The sequence below is a fragment of the Odocoileus virginianus genome, chromosome 20 (genome assembly GCF_023699985.2).
Source record: "Odocoileus virginianus isolate 20LAN1187 ecotype Illinois chromosome 20, Ovbor_1.2, whole genome shotgun sequence".
NCBI classification, from domain to species: domain Eukaryota; kingdom Metazoa; phylum Chordata; class Mammalia; order Artiodactyla; family Cervidae; genus Odocoileus; species Odocoileus virginianus.
In genome coordinates, this window is record NC_069693.1 from 48,063,866 (window position 1) to 48,081,333 (window position 17,468).

The following is a 17,468-nucleotide window of genomic DNA, read 5'->3' on the forward strand; positions in this document are numbered from 1 at the left end:
GCACCAAGTTCCTTGCTGCAGGACTTCTCAGAGCCTTCAAGATGCTCCTGTGCATTGTGAAATGCCCGGAAAAAACTGGGGTACTCTCAAAACTTCTTTGGATAGAAAACTCTTGGGGTTTTTGTTTGGGTTTTTTCAAGGTGCAGTGAGCTACGGAACTGAGTTTATAAAATGCTGAAATGAAGGTGGTCTAAAACCTGATGTCCACCCGGGAGGCCGTGGGCTCCTGAGGAGCTGGGGACACCGATAAGGGGTCCCCATTCCGCTCTTTATCACACACACATATGTAACCCCTGGTCAGATGGACCGGAAGCTGCTGTGATTAATTAAGGACAAATCTGGTGGCCGAAGCATGTAACAGAATTCAGCACCTCATTGGGTACTGGTTGGGGTTCCCAGTGCGTGGAGATTTAACATGAAGCCCCCTATGAGCCTCAGGTGGTCTGCTCTCACCCCGACACCCTGGAGGCCCCAGGTGACTCTCCAGCCGAGCTTCTTCCCTGCGCAGGCTTCGCCCCTGCAGCTCCCTCCGTGGGGATGCCCCCAGCTCCACCTTGCCCACAGCAGCTGCCCTCCCTGCCTCTTGGCAAGGCCAGGCCCTGCTGCATTCTCCGGCTTCCCTTCCCCCATTCTTCTCCAGCATCTTCCACACTGCGATCTGCATGGATTCCTCTCGCCTCTGGGGGTGTCTGTTTTGGTCTGTCGCAGCCACTAGGCTTGGTCCACAGTAGATGCTCAGTAACCACGTGTTGAGTGAATAAATGAATGGCCTCTTCAGGGGTTTTAACATTGAAAAGGCTCTCTGAGACTCAAAACCTGTGGACACCACTGATCAAAAGGATGCATTCAAGTAGTAACAGTTAAAAAATACATATGTGTGCATCTTCAGTCACTTCAGTCATGTCCAACTATTTGCAACCCCATGGACTATAGCCCACCAGGCTCCTCTGTCCATGGGATTTCCCAGGCAAGAATACTGGAGTGGGTTGCCGTGCCCTTCTCCAGGGGATCTTCCTCACCCAGGGATCAAACCCAAGTCTCTTATGTTTCCCACATTGGCAGGCGGGTTCTTTACCACTAGCGCGACCTGGGAAGCCCTAAATACATAGGTGAGGCGTGGCAGCCAAGGAGCGTGGGGCTGCCTGGGGAAGGGAGCAATGAACTTGTTCTAAAATGGACTGTGGTGATGGTTGCACAACCTGGGATACTCAAGGCCATGGAACGGCACACTTGGCAATGAGAGGATTGTACGACGGTGACTCAGATCTGAAAGCTGTTACAGAGAAGAGCTGAATCTGGGTGAGAAAGGAGTGTTCTTTGTGCTCTACCTAAAGTTCTTCTGTACACTTCAGATTGTTCCCCCAATAAAATAATCTTCTAAATGGCTGTATCACGTTCCTCTGTCTTGAGAGAGCAGGGCTTTAGGGACACCCCCCCCCCAACCTCCTTCAACAGGCACTGACTGCATTCAGGCCTCTGCGGCACCTCCCTGGGACCTAGACCTAATTCGCTGACCCATTGTGCAGATGAGAAAACTGAGGCCCCTGAGGAGAATAGCTGGGGAAATTGTCAGCACCCAGTAATGAGAGGAGGAAGACCCTGACCCAGGATGTCTAACTGAAGAGTCCAGACTCCTGCCTCCTGAGCCCCTGAATGCAGGGTGGGTGTCAGTTACAGGCTGTGGGCCCACAGACCAGCCCTGTGAAACATTAGGCAGGCTGCTGTTTTTTCCAGGAGGGTCTAATTCGGTCTCTGGCACATGTCTTGCCCACAGCACCTGGGCCGCCTCTGACCAGAGGGGCCACAGAAACCTCAGGAGCCGGTGTCGCAAGAGCACAGCCCCGCCACATGGCCACGCCAGCAGCTGCCCAGGAAGACACTGCCGCGGGTGGCCGGGCACAGGTGTCGCCAGGGGTCAGGCCGCCCCAGCAATGCCTGGCAGGGATGCCAGACCTCCCCCGGGGACCCTCCCTGGCCCCCCACCAGCCGGGAGGTGAGGTCCTGAAACCAAACCTCCCCGACTAGTTCCCCTTCCAAGGGCATCGAAACATGGGACTTCCACCCAGGGCTCCTTTCGGGGAGTCGCTTGTTCCTTCGGGCAGGACGTGGAGTGCTGGATTCAGGAAGTCACAGGGCGTCTACTTCGCGTTTTCGCTTTTCTTATCAGAAAGGTGTATGACTAATCCCAGGAGCCAGGCACCTTGGTGCTGTGGAACTACCTTGGTGTTTGGGGTCCTTGAAACTCCGTTCGTTTCTCATGTATGCACGTCAAGGTAGGGGCCTGAGCCGAAACGAAATTCAGAATGAGAAGAGCAGAAATAGAAAGGAGAAGAGTGGGAGACGCCCCAGGAGCCAGTCACACGCTCCAAGCCCAAGCCACCACCAGGGTCTCTGCACAGGTGGGCACCCCACTCCCAGTGGCCTGGCTGAAAATCAGCATCATCCCAGCAATAGCTGGCTCCTGAGCCCCCAGAAACCTGGGCTCCACCAATGGGCCGCTGCCTGACACACAGAATCACTCTTCTCTAAGCCTCAGTTTCCACATCTGAAAAATGGGCAACAGTAACACCCACCCACTGGGTTGCAGAAGACCAAATCGGCATGCCCATAAATTCGTACTATTAATTCTAACTGCTTATAATTGCAATTTATTCTATCCGACAGTGTGATCCAGCTTCAACTGTTCCACCCCCCCCCCCCCCCGCCCCGTGCTCTAGACATCATGCTGAGAGTTGTCCCCTGTCCTTACACGACCATTAGAACAATCTGGTGAGGAGGGCTCATTATTCCTAATTTTAGCAACTTACAACCAGAGGTGTATTAATATGTCTTTCATTACCTGGACGTTATTGACCAGAGTGTGTCAATATTCCCTTACATAACAAATTGCTGGCCACAGGTGTAAAGTTTCTGCAAAAATTCCCTGGGCAATAATGTGTTAAAATGGGGGAACTGAGGTTATTAGGACCACGTGGCCTGTCCAGAGTGGACTGAGATTTGGGGCCTTAAACAACTCATTGTTCAGTCACTCAGTTGTGTCCAACTCTTTGAGACCCCATAGGCAGCATATCAGGCTTCCCTATGCTTCACCATCTCCCGGAGCTTGCTCAAATTCATCTCCTTTGAGTCGGTGATGCCATCCAACCATCTCATCCTCTGTCGCCTCCTTCTCCTCCTGCCCTCAATCTTTCCCAGCATCAGGGCAATTTAGGGTCCTCTTTAAGAGGAAGAAAACAATAAATGAACTGAATTTTTAAATTTTTAAATAAAAATAATCCAAAATTCAGCACCCAGTCCAGTAAAAGACCCATGCAAAAAAAAAAAAAAAAGGAGCACTAACATGTCAGCTTCATAAGCCCTATGGCACCTTTGGCACTGAGCCAGCACCCCCCAAGGCTGGGCAAGCCCAGACCTGGGCCTCAACCTCCTCCTCATGCAAGGAAAGTGCATGTCACCCTGGGCCCTGCGGGGGGAGTAAGGAAGGGGTGCAGATGGAAGCCGGCATGGAGCCATGGAGGTGCTGAGGGAACCAAAGGGCAGGGAAGGGCTGAGGGTAAGACACGTGGGAGGGAGGTGGGAAGAGGCGGCCAGGCAGGTGGACGAGGGGCAGCCAGGAGCGTGAGCCACAGAGTGTGCCGCTGCCACTGATGGTTAAGCAGGGCGGGACCCTGGCACTGGCCCCCTAAGAGCCCCTAGGTCATTCTCCTTAGCTTCTGTGTGGATGATGGAGCAGAGCAGGCAACCTGGAGACCAGCTGCGAGGCTGTCATGACTCAATTATAACTAACGTAAATAGCCTCCTGGACCAGGGGCCACCACGCTGGACAGCACAGCACCAAGTCATCATGGGGTTCAGGCTGGGGACTTGAGATGGCATGATGTGTGTGGCTCATGGCCATATGTCAGCAGGAAAACGGCTACCCTGCTAGGGTAGCAATCCAAGCGAGAGATGGTGGGGGCCTAGAAGGAGCCAGGTGGGAAGGGTGGCACTCAGGTTTTTAGACTCCACAGCTGTCCTTAACTGAGAAGCCAGGAGGGGAAGCAAGCTTTGGGGCTGAGGGCAGTGGTTGATGGGCTCCCCAGGTGGCTCAGCAGTAAAGAACCTGCCTGCCAACGCAGGAGATGCCAGAGACGCAGGTTCGACTCTGGGTCGAGAAAAGCCCCTGGAGGAGGAAATGGCAATGCATTCCAGTATTCTTGCCTGGGAAATCCTATGGATGGAGGAACCTGGTGGGCTACAGTCTATAGGTCACAAAGAGTTGAACACAACTGAGTGACTGAGCACACACAGCAGTGGTTGATATAAGGAACACAGGTTAAGATAATTTGAGTTTGAGGTGATGGTGGGCCATCTTGGCAGAGAAATCAAGAAGGGGTTCATTAGACAGTTAGGGAATCTATCACACTAAAGATGTGGATGCTAAAGAAGTGGATTTGGAAGTCATCAGCCAAGGGTGGTGTCATGTGAGCCGGTGATGGTACAACCCTAAAAGGTGGAAGATGAAGTAATGAACTCCCATCTGGACACTTCAATTACGACAGCAGCCAACAGGCTTGCGTTTCCTTGACAGAGGACCATCAGGATAGCAACAGCCATGTGTGTCAAGCTCTGTCACCACCAAGCCTGCTGCCAGCACTCTGCGTGAATTACACATCCCTGCTGCTCCACTGCGTGTTCAGGGCTGAGGCTGCCACTCCACGGGAGGAAGTTTCTCTCTTCACACACTAGAATTCAGGATTTAAAAATAAAGAAAAATAAACCTTGGTTCAAAATTAGCACAAGACTCGCTACAAAGAACACAAGACACGGCTTCCTGTGTGTTTTTTTCTTCAGTTTTTTTTAAGACTTCCAGAAAAGTTTCCTCTGCAAAGCTGAGACCAAAAGGGTAAAAAATGCAAATGTGATGGTCCAACTTGAACCATCATCTGTATGCACCCGGCCAGGCACAGTCACATGGAGGCCAAAGAGAGAGGTATCTGAGTCCTAAAGTCTGCAAACAGGAGCTGCCTGGAATTATGTGGGGCTGTGGGAGGGCTTCCCTGGTGACTCAGTGGTAAAGAATCTGCCTGCCAATGCAGGTGACATGCGTTTGATCCCTAGGTCGGGAAGGAGACTGAAATGGCAACTCACTCCAGTATTCTTGCCTGGGAAATCCCTTGGACAGAGGAGCCTGATTGCTACAGCCCACGGGGTTGCAAAGAGTCAGACATACGACTTAGCAACTAAACAACAACCAAGACTGTGAGCTCCTTTGGGGCAGAGGCAATTCTTTTAACTATGTGTCCCAAGTCTGTCCTCATGTGTGACTCAGTAGATGGATAACGGATGGATGGAAGATGAACAGGTTAGTGGTGACCCATTGAGTGAATGAACAAACTGTAGTCCTGAAAACTCCATTACTTGATGGCTAACAAGCCCCAGTCAATCCCCTTCCCCCATCTCTACTCTGACACTAGTCATCTGCACAGCTGAACCATCGTCTTCCTTTTCTTGTAGCCAGTCAACACAGATGCAATATGGAGGGGACACCTACCCACCAAGCTGAAGTGGATATTCATTCATCCCTGACTTGGCTCACTCTGCTTCCAAAGCCCAGCAGCTGCCAAAGGAACAACCCATTCTGCAGAGGTGAGGAGAAAATGCTAGCCTCTCTTGCAGCTGGGCACAACCACGTGACCCAGACTCACCAATCAAAGGCTAGTCCTCATTTCCCAGCCTTCCTTGCAGGTGGGGGGGTGGGGGTGGTGGCAGACATGTGACCCAGGCTCACCAATCAGACACTAGTACCCACTTCCCAGCCTCCCTTGCAGGTGGGAGTAGGTGGCAGACATGTGACCCAGGCTCACCAATCAGACACTAGAACTTCCCAGCCTCCCTTGCAGGTGGGGGGGGGGGGTGGTGGTGGCAGACATGTGACAGAAGCTCACCAGTCAGATGCTATCCCTCACTTCCCAGTCTCCCTTGATTGGGTAGCCTGTGACGCATGCTCCACAGACGCTCCTGCCAGGTGAGTCTTACTTGGCTACCTGGCTGTGAGAAATGAAGGAGCAGCTGGCTTCCTAGCCTCCTGCCACTTATTCCACCCATCTGGCATCCTCTCAGCAAACTCCTTTCTGGCATAACTAACCCTAACTCGACGACAGTTGGCATCTGCTGTTTACAACTAACGTTTGCACCTGATTCCCACCTGTAGGGACTCACACAAGGTGGCTCTGCCCGCAGAGAGCCTGGGACCTGGACCCGAAAGGCTGCAACGCCATCCTTGGAGGAGCGGAGGAGCACCACTGCCCCACGCGGCCTGCTCCAGCTGCCCCCAGGAGGACGGGAAAGGAGAGCCTTGCTGTATTGCTGGCTATAATCAGCCGCCATGAGACCCACCCCGAGCACCGAGGAAAACTGGAAAGGGAGGCCTGTCCACAGAGGTGTGACTACCAGGGGGGCGAGCACGTGTGTCAGTGGCAGAGAAGGAGCTACAGGTAAGTGGAGTGATGGCTTGTGGTGTTCTGTTATGATGAGGGTTCTGCGCATGCCTTACTTTGCCAGTGATGCTTCATTTATGTTGTGGTCCGTGCACACGTCTGGCCCAGCTGATCACGAACTCAGTTCATCTCTGTTTTTATAGCAGGGGGACAAAGGGATGAGGTAGAAATCTCGCTGTCATCTGCTAATTACATGTAGTATGCCTACTTACTTAGAGAAGGAAAAGAACAGGATAACCTCGTATAAGACATAAAGGGACAAGACAAGCTGCCGCGGAAGGCTCAAAAATTCTGCAACATTTGCACCATGGCAGGAAGGGTGATAAGGGTCTGGTGCGATCTGTTCCTGCGTTCTGAGGCCCTTCGGGCTTATCTTGTTCTTTTGTCCTATGGGCACCATAGTTTACATGCTGTGAAATGGGCAGCACAAGAGAGGCCATTCTTTCCACTGAGCAAGTGCAGGGAGGTCCAGAGCAGTGATTTCTGTGAATGACCAGGCGGCGCCAAGAGCAGGACGCCAGCAGAGTCCCCGTGCTTTTCTAACAGGTAAGGGGAGGGAGGTCAAGAAGAGATGAGGAAGAGGAACCAGAGCTGTCCTTGAGGTCCTACAGTTTAGGAGGCTTTGGGCAGCCCGGAGCAGAAGACTCCAGGTTCAAAGGACTATCTGCCCTTGAAAACAAAAAATAACTAGACTGAGGCAGCCTGGGGCTGGCACTCCTCTGCCACACCCCCATCCAGGTGTCAGCGTCACCCGCAGGCTGGCAGTAAGGTGGCGGTGGCAGTCCCACAGGTGCCCAGCAGGGAGGGACCTGCCCTCTTGTAGGAGTGCGGAGACTGCTGAGAAGCCCCTGCAGGAATTGTCCTCACGGCCCACCACCGACACTCAGCCCCCAGCTCCTTCCCGAACCCTCACTGTCAGAACCACTGTCTTAGGAATCAGGAATTCTACCTGGCTCTGAGAATGGGACCCTTCTCCCTGAATCAGGCAGAGGAAGAGATGCCTGGATAAAACCTGGGCTCAGTGAGCAGGGAGGACGTGGAGAGAGGGACGTCAGCCCTCAGACAGCCATGTCCCGTCACCAGCCACCCTCGAGGCATGCTCTGGTCTGTCAGCCAGACCTGGACAGTTTGCTCAATCTGTTTCTTCATCTGGATATTGGGAATGATGCTCTTGTGAGGTTGCTGACGAGATGACAGATTCTTGACGGCTGTGAGTTCCTTCACTGATATGAAGATGCTTTGTCATCAGTCTCCTGGTTTCCCTACACTCTAAACCCTCCTCTGAGCCTCTGGTCACTGGTGTTCTTGGTGAGCCAAAGCCTGGCTAGCTGTTTCCTCCAGACTTAGGAAGCTTGCTCCCAACTGGGCCACAAGGAAGTGCACTTTAGTCCCCATTAAGCAAGACTCAGGAACATTGGCTCCACCTGATAAACAGTTCAGAGGCAGAACATGAAGGTCAACTATGGAATGTCTCAGTTGCTTCAGAACGTACTGCTCCCCAGCTCACACATTCATTCATTTGGTTGTTCATTCAACAAACATCCCCTGAGCAGTGACTACATGCTGGGGAGTAAATTGGACACCTTGAACACTCAGCTGTTAGGCTGAGTCTTTTTTTTTTTTAATTGGTAGAAAATTGTTTTAAAATGTTCTGCTTCTGCCATACAACAATGTGAATCTGTTTTATGTGTATGGCCCTCCCTCTTGAGCCTCCGTGCTCCCACATCCCATCCCACCCCTTTAGGTCATCACAGACAGCCAGGCTAGGCTCCCTGTGTTACATAACAACTTCCCACTATCTATCTGTTTTACACATGATAGTGTATATATGTTGATGCTACTTTTCTCCATTTGTCCCACTCTCTCCCTCCCGCACTGTGTGCACAAGTCCATTCTCTATATTTGCATCTCCATTCCAATCCTGCAAATAGGCTCACTGGTACCATCTTTCTCAATTCATCCCACCCTCACCTTCCCCTACTGAGTCCACAAGTTCATTCTCTACTAGGTTCATCAGTACCATTGTTCTAGATTCCATATACATGTGCTAATATCTTGTTTTTCTCTTTCTGATTTACTTCACTCTGTAACAGGCCCTAGGTTCATCCACTTCACTACAACTGACTCAAATGTGTTCCCTTCTATGGTTGAGTAGTACCCCATTGCATATATGTACCACATCTTCTTTATACATTCATCTGTCATTGGACATCTAGGTTGATTCCATGTCCTGGCTGTTGTGAATATTGCTGCAGTGAACGCTGGGGTACAGGTGTCACGTGTCTTGTAGTCTTGTGGTTTTCTCAGAGTATATACCCAGTAGTGGGATTGCTGGGTCATATGGTAGATTTATCCCTCGTATTTTAAGGAATCTCCATACTGTTGTCCATAGTGGCTGTATCAGTTTACATTCCCACCAAGAGTGCAGAAGGGTTCCCTTTTCTCCACATCCTCTCAAGTATTTATTGTTTGTAGATTTTTTTGATGATGGACGTTCTGACCCATGTGAGGTGACATCTCATTGCAGTTTGATTGGTGTTTCTCTAATAATGAGAAGTGTTGAGCATCTTTTCATATGTTTCTTGGCCATCTGTGTGTCCTCTTTGGAGAAATGTCTGTTCAGGTCTGCCCATTTTTTGATTTGGTTGTTTCTCTGATATTGTAGGTTGAATCTTTATGGGAAGAACAGGCTTTTTTTTTTTTTTTTAAGTACCTTTGGCATTTTTGAAGCATTCCTGTCTTGAAATGAAACAGAAATTGTCTCATTTAGAAAATAATTCCTTTCCTCCCACACACCCTGAGACAAGGTGTCAGATGATGTTCAGATTTTCCAAGTACAAATCACCTTTAGGTCAAAGCCCAGTAACTCAGTGGAAGTAAAGGGAAATTTCTTAAGGCTGTGCTCATAGTAGTTTTGAATGGAAACATCTTGACTGTAACAGCATCATGGTTTAATTTCACACTAGAGAAAGGAAGAGCCACTGTTAACCTCAAAACGAGGAAGACCATAATAGTCACCAAAAGAGAAAAAAATAAACAAAAAAAACCTGTCCTCTAAACCAGAAGCCCCTGGTCACAGGCTGGCCTGGAAACATGTCAGGAATTTTTCCAAGGACAGACACCTGGAGGCTGACCCACCTCTCCTCACCCCAGGATGGCTGAGAGCTCGGCTTTCGGAGAACATGGGCTGAGTGGGAAGGGGGCACGGGGAAATGCCAGTGAAGACGCTGGCAGAAGCGAGTCAGGAGGAAGTGGCTTTGTGAGTTGTCGACCTCACAGCAGGCCGAGCAGCAGAAACTGAACCATGCCGGGTACAGAGCTATTTTCAACCTTGGGGTTTTCACCCCCTGTCCCCACCATTCTGGGCAGCATAGCTCCCATGTGATATGGTCAGAGCCATGGACTTGGGACAGAAGAGAAGGCAGGCCTGCAAAGCAGAGGCAGCAGGGCTCCTTCAGTGGCGCCTCCCCACCGTGGAACCTTGGGCACCTGAGACCCACTTCCTGGGCTTCTGCTTCTCCCCTGCTCACTAAGGACCTGAACCACTGTTCTCCTGCTGTAACACATGATCCCAAACTTAGCAGCTTAAAAGAATACACGTCTGGGACTGCCCTGGTGGTCCACTGGCTAAAACTCTGTACTCCTGATGCAGGGGGGCGGGTTCGATCCCTGGTCAGGGAACTAGATCCCACATGCCACAACTAAGACCTGGCACAGCCAAACAGGTGAGTGAATAAGTTCACACACACACGCACACACATTCTCTCATAGTCCTGGAGGGCAGGAGTCTGACACGGGCTCATCAGGCTAAAATGAAGGTATCTACTGGGCTGGCTTCTCTTGGAGGCAGCAGGGAGAGCTTGTCTCCCTCCCTTCTCCAGCTTCCAGAGGTGCCACTATCCGTGGCTCCATCTTCTGAGCCAAAAGGTAGCATCTTCTAGTCTCTGACTCTGACCCTCCCATCTCCCCCTTTGTAAGGACCCTTGTGATGACATGGGGGACACCCGGGGAATCCATGACTATCTCCCCACCTTGAGGTCTGTAATGTGTTCACATCTGCAAAGTCTCTTTGGCCACGAAAGTCCCTAGGACATGGACATGTTGGGTCATCTTCCCGCCTACCATAGGTTCCTTCCCTCTTGAACTTTCTAAGGCCTGGTAAGAGCTGCATCCTCCATGAAACCCACCGTCAGTTCCAGCAGTAGCTGATGTTCACGCAGGCCTTCCTCCCCGCCCCTCAGTTGCCGAGGTGCCCTATGTAATCCACAGCACCCCCCTAGAGTGAAGGCCTGTCCACATTCATGCGGAGGTGAGCAGCGGAGCGGGAACTGTACCCCCTCCTGCCAGAGCCTGAGCTGTCGACCACATCTGTGACTGTTGCCCAGTGTCACCTCATTGAATCAACAGGAATCAGAGGTTCAGAGAACAAACTCAGCTCCAGGGCCTCCCACTCGTTGCCAGTGGGAATCAGAACATGCAGCCACTTTGAAAGACGGGTGGGCAACTTTCTCACAAAGCCAGTCATAGGCTTGACCGTGTGATCCCCGAGTTGTGCTCCTAGGTGTTCACCCAGAGGAGCTGACAGCGGGTGTCCACACAGACACCTGTGTGAAGGTGCCGCAGCAGCTTTATTCATAATCGCCGGGCAGGACTAGAGCCAGAGCAGGTGGGAGACAGGGGCAGACAGAGGTCACTGAGGTGCAGCCACTGACATCACAGTGCCGTCTGAGCTCTTGACTTCGGACAGAGTCCAGGGAGAAAGGCCCACACCTGTCACCTGGTGATGGACTCGGCTTCATCTCACACCCTCTGGCTCAGCATCCCCACCCTTGCTGGCTCCCACACCCCACGCTCATGTGCCCTGACCTCTGGCCTCGGCTATGCCCTCTCCCCACTCGCCATCCTGACCCCTCTGTATTCACTATAACCAGGACAAAGCCCTCCATCTGCCTCCCCTGTGCTCCAAGAGTGGATAAGTGAACCTCCTGGTGAGGGGCATCTCTCCATCTAGCTACTAGTCCACACCACTGTCATGGTTTCCTTTTCCTAGAAAGTTAGCTGGAGGTGTTGGGGTGGGGGTGAGGGAGCCAATCAGTGACGTTTCCCGGCTGGCCGGAGGTCCTAGTGCCCAAGCTGGGCTTCCAGAGCCCTCAGTGGACCGCTGGACAGTAGCTGGGTACCTTCTCTGATCCGGCAGCCCCACACCATCTTGGGCCTTCCTGGACGCACCCCAGCCCCTGCATGCCCGGCCCAACGTAGTGACAGGCAGGTCCCCGAAAGCCCTGCTCTGAGAACCTGGGTGCACCCATCATCTCATCTCCACGGCAACCCTGGGAGAAGGGCGATTATGATCAAATCCACTCTGCAAGTGAGGCTCTGAGGCTCGGAAAAGCCGGTGACTCGCACACCCTCGGAGTCAGAAGGCATCAGGGCCGGGTCCATACTCAACCTCGGTACGTCCTGCGTCCTAGGCGTTGGCCTCTGATGGCGCCTGTCGTCCGTCCGGGGAGTTTGTCTAACCCACAAACCTGGCATGGGGGCACCGAGCTGAGGCTCCGCCCCGAGGCCTCAAGGCCACGCCCTCAGCTCTCCAGCCCCGCCCCCATCACCCTCGCGCATGCCCCGTGCCCACCCCACTGTTCACCGCCCTTCCCTAGCTCCCCCTGACAGGCCCCTCTGCTTTTTTCTAACTCAAGGCCCGGTCTAGGAGTCATGTGTTTCTGTGGAAACTCAGCTGCCTCGCCTGAGACAAGGGCCTGTGACGTGGGCAGCAGACGAATTGGGGCTGCGGTTAAAGCCAGATGGGGGATGGTGGGAGGCCGAGCTTGGAGCCAACTGGACCCCTTGGTCCAGGGGACGACAACGGGTATACGTGGTGAGGGGCCCAGGGCCGGGGGCCGGGGCGCCAGGAGCCATGAAGACCTGGGAGAGGAGCCAGGATAAAGGCTAGAGGGAGCGAGTGTCCCTGGCGGTGCCCTCCACACCCCGTGTGGCACCTGCATCATTGGTGACTTCAGACCTCCCGTTGGTATCTACCCAGGGCTCACCAAGGTGAGCAAGGGGCTGAGGGGATGTTTAGCATCCTTGACATCCTGCCCAGCCCAGACACTCAGAGCCACTGCCAGGGCCACAGAACAGGCGCGGGTACCCATGCGGAAGCCGGGAGAAAAGACAGCCCACAAAAATGGGCAAGAGCTCAAATTAACGGCCCCTCATAGAGGCTGCCCGATAGTCAGACGATGAGCAGCCCAGTGCCAGGAGCCTCAGAAAGTTGCCAGGTGCCTCAGAAAGTTGCCAGGTGACAGCAGGCGGAGACACCAGGGCACCGCCCGACTGTTCATGACACGGACTGGCAGTGCCAAGAGTTTGTGGGGACACAGCTTTGGGAACCCTCACGACCCAGCAGGAAGGCAGCCAAGCCGGCCACACACGCCCGCATCACAGGAATCTGAGACGGCGCGTGTACCACACCTATGTGCAGGACCACCAAGGATGGCCCCAGACTGGGAACAGCCCAGAGCCCCGATAGTGGGAGAAGGGAACAGTCATGACACCATCACTCATGGATGCGATGCCACCTCGGCAATGAGCGCTCGACAGCAGGCGACACTACCCACGTGGTGCTGGGCGGGTGAAGCCAGGCCTGGAGGTTCAATCTCCAGGTCTCTTGTGGAATGTCCCCAAAGAGGCAGGTGTTGAGAGGTGCTGGGAGTAGAAGCATACAGAAAGGCAGGGACGCAGTTACCCTGGAAGTCAGGACCGTGCTGTCCTTCCACCCCTGTCCCCATGGGGAGAAGAGGGTGCTGACCAGCACTGGGCAGGCCTGGCCCAGCCATGAGGGCACGTCTCCCCACGTGCTATGCAGCCTCCAAGGCCCTTCGACAAGACACGTCACTGTAACTTTGCACCCATTTGCCAGATGAGGAAACTGAGGGTCAGACACGGCCGAGGACCCCAAGGCTGTGGGCAGGGGTCATGGGGGCAGTCAATGATGACCTCTGGTGCCAGCAGGTCTTCACGCCTGAAGAGGAGGGAAGTGATCCCTCCTCACTCCACAATCAGGAAACGAAAGGGACAATTGAAAAAATCACCTTGAGTTTCAGGCTGACCAAATCCTGCACCCTCGGCCAATACTTCCAGAAAGCAGGCTCGTGTTGAGTAAAGCTTGCAGCTTGGTTGGACCAGGCAGGAGAGCTATCTGGAGTCCTCTATTCCTCCCCCGGCTGCACAAAGGCCCTGGTTTGCCTGCAGAGACCCTTAGATGGGCCCCCATCTCCCCCCTACACTGAGCCCAGGCCCAAGCCCAGGTGCCAGTCCACAGGCCACCATGTCCTCCTCCTCTGTCGGGGGTCCACTGACCCCCTGCAGTTACCCTCTGTCTCCATCCTCTGAGCCCTAGGGCGGAGTCCCACCCTGCACGACACTCAGTACTTTAGGTCTAGGAAGCACCTTCAGCCGAGTCCCTGCTTAGTGGGTGCAAATCCAACAGAAGGGCTGAGAGATTTCCCTAAGGGCCCATCCACGGAGGTGGTGCAGCTCTGTGTGAGGTCCTGCGAGCCTGTGTTTGCTCCTTCAGGAACTGTCTTCTGAGCATGTACTGTGGGCTGGAGATTTAATAGTGCAGACGACAGCTGTGGTCCCTCCTTCCTGGACACCCATGCCATCTCCTGCTGGGGCCCCACGGGCTGAGCTCAGCTGGAGGCCAGAGGGCAGGGAGCCTGTTAGTGTCCATGGCGGTCAGCCTTCCAGAGATCAGGCAGGGTGGACACTGGGGCTGTCCAGCACGACGAGCTCAGAACACTGTGTCCACGCAGGTCCTCATGTAGACCCACACCACCTCCATGGATCGGCCCTTCGGGAAGATCTCTCAGCTCCTCCTGTTCGATGCCACACCCACTAAGCAGTGTCCCCAGTTGCTGCCCACGCCATCTGCCTGTGCATCCTCACTTGATGAATCCTACAACAAACTCAACAATGAGGTCAGGGCAATGAATCCTCACACGTCCAAGTGAAGTAGGAACGGTAGGTAATTTATAGCCAAGGACACCAAAATTCAGAGAAGGGAAGCCACCACCACAGTGTCTCACAGCTAGTTGGCAATGGAGTCAGGCTTTGAACCCGGGTCTCACTGACCTCCCGGCCATGGATGTACCCCGTGCACCCACCCATGTTAGAGCTGGGGAGGAATTTAGGCATCGTTCCCAGCCTGTTTCCCCTTTCCCCTTCTCCTCTGCAAACTCCACCCCCACTCTCCGCGAGGGAGGCCTGCTTTTGGACAACTGAGCCTGCCGCCCAGTGGTCAGCCTCCGGGGCTCCTGCCTCCGTCCTGTGGCCCCGGCTGGCAAGTGATGCAACAGCCCCTGCCAGCCTTGCAGTTGAAACATTCTGAAATGTACAGTAGACCCGGCCATCTGCTTCCTCCATACACTGCCTTCTGCTCCATCAGGACCCGGAGCAAACGTGCAGGGACACCAAAGCAACAGTCACTTTATTTCTGGGCTCAGGATTTCTAACTGGCTTGATTGCTCAATGCACGTTTCAGATGGAGGAGCAGGGAGGTCAGGAGGAAGGCCCTACAGACGCAGCAGGAGGGGAAATACTGATGGAGAGATAGCATCTCGGTCTGCTAAGTGCACTGTGATTTTTTTCCCAAAAAGCTCTTTCAGAAAACAGTCAGACTCTCTTCCTCTTGTGTTTCTCCAAGAGAGTTTTATTTTCAAGATTCTCTGTTCTTTTTAACACGTTTTTTGTGCATGCTCAGTTGCTCCATCATGTCCGATTCTCTGCAACCCCATGGACTGCAGCCCACCAGGCTCCTATGTCTGTGGAATTTCCCAGGCAAGAATACGGGAGTGGGTTGCCATTCCCTTCTCCAGAGGATCTTCCCCACCCAGGGATCGAACCTATGTCTCTCGAGTCTCTTGTGTCTCCTGCTTTGGCAGGCAGATTCTTTACCACCAAGCTACCTGGGAAGCCCCTAACACACCCTGGTCCTTACAATGTAATACAAAGGTGAAGGAGGGGACACCTATAGGTACCGGACACTTGAGGTATGTGTATGTGACCCTTAAAGAGCCAGGAACAATAGGGCTCAGTCTCAGAAATGTCACTCCACATTAGCTCACCTGCCCTGGTTTCGTGAATTGAGAACCATGAGGTCAACCTATGCCCTGAGAGGTGATGCCCTCATCACACAAGAAAGGGCTACATTCAGAAGAAGGTACGCAAGCCTGTCATGCTCCCACGTTGGAGTGAGGAAGAATCTACCTGCCTGGAATTCAAGGAGCCAGGGCTTCCCGGGCAAGGGCAGAAGATTTAAAACAAAAACAAACAACAGGTGGGTGAGCAGCAACGAGAAGGTACTTCTGGGCTCCGAGTACAGTGGCCTGTTCCTTGACACTCAGGAGGTGGAGGTCATCAGGAGGTAGAGCTCTGCCCACTCCCCTGAATCCAGACAACCTTGTGACCACTTTAACCAAGAGAGGTGGCAGAGGTGATGCTAAAGGGTGTCTGAGGCTGGGTCATAATCAGCCCTTCAGCCTCCTCTGTGTCCCTGGGCCCCCTGGGGCCGCCATGCTGTGAAGAAGCCCAAGCCACCCACGCAGACCACATTCCAGCGACCAGTCCTGGCTGTGCCCAGCCTCCAGCGCTCCCCAGCACACAAAGGACGTGGGTGAAAAGCCTTCAGATGCTGCCCCCAGCTGTCCAGCTCTTCCCAACTAAGATCACAGATGCTACGGATACCATTGTACCCTGTCTCAATCCTGACCCACAGGATCTGTGAGCGAAATAAAATTTCTTGATATAAGTCTGAAGGCAGTTTGCTGTCCAGCTCTTTCCTGATAAGACCCCAGACGCTGTGGACACCATTGTACCCTGTCTCAATCCTGATCCACAGAATCTGTGAGCAAAAGAAAATGTTCCTGGTACCAACAAGTCTAAGGACTGTCTGTTACACTTAGACACGTGGAGCCAGCCCCACCCTGGACAGACGCCATCTAGTCTGAAGGCAGCCCAGCCAGAACAGGAAAGAAGACACGCTTTCCTCTCAGCGCCCGAGATCTTCAACCAGGGTGAGGCACCGCACCCCAGAGGCTCGGCCAGGTGTGACATCAGGGCAAATAAACAGAAGAAACACTGGATTGCATGAGTTTCTCGCCGCGAGAGTGAGCTTTTGAAGCCCCAGCGTAGAGTGCTCATGGCCCAAGGGAACATGCCACCTGGGAGTAGGCCAAGGCGCTTGCAGCTGCTCTCCCACGCTTGGAAAAAGAAGCAGGCTTTCCACCGAGAAACCACCTCCCCAACTCTCAGCCCACTGGGCTGTTAAAACTAGTCATTGGTTATAGATCAGACTTTAGCGAGAATTTCTAGAGATCTCTGAGTAGTCAAGTTTCCAGAGGTCTCTGAGGGATCAAGTATCTAGAGGTCTCTGAGTAGTCGAGCTGTGACACTTTCTATCACGGAGAGTCTGAATCACTCACACAAACGGTGGCCTCCTGGTTCCCACAGTCATTTCCTGGTGGAGGGCAACTGTCCCCGGGGCACACAGCCATGCCTGCCCAGGCTGTGCCTTTCAGGAGGACTTTCCCAGGGGTCCCTGGGCCAGCTGTCCTGTGGACGCTCATCCCAGGGGCCATTGTTTTAAACCATCTGGACGTTACAAAGGAAAATATAAATTTTGCATCCCAGAGGGATTTAGCAAGTTGGTATGCTAAGTGGCAAACACAAAGCAGTTGTTGAAATGTCCTAATTTTGTTAATGTCTTTAAAACAAAAAGAGTGAAGGTTACTGGTTTTCCAGAACATCTCATCAGCTCTTTCCCATGAGCTGCCTTTCCAGATCCCAGAAGCTAACCATAGAGGGACCAACATCTCAAAACTTAGTTCACATAAAGGACCTTAGCAATATGGTCTCAAAGCTCTGGTTTATACTGAAGCATCTTGTCCTGGCGTCCTGGCTCCAGCTCCCTGCCTTGCCCACCGAGGTTGC

General features: G+C 53.1%; 1 long non-coding RNA gene across 1 annotated transcript; it reads left to right on the top strand.

The window, feature by feature from the left end:
• Positions 1 to 4,967: 4,967 nt before the first annotated feature.
• Positions 4,968 to 17,167, top strand: LOC110141098 (uncharacterized). The gene is made up of 5 exons (XR_011482272.1): positions 4,968 to 5,344; positions 5,497 to 5,628; positions 6,194 to 11,932; positions 14,294 to 14,501; positions 15,022 to 17,167. It is a non-coding gene; the product is annotated as an uncharacterized lncRNA (long non-coding RNA).
• The last annotated feature ends 301 nt before the right edge of the window (positions 17,168 to 17,468 follow it).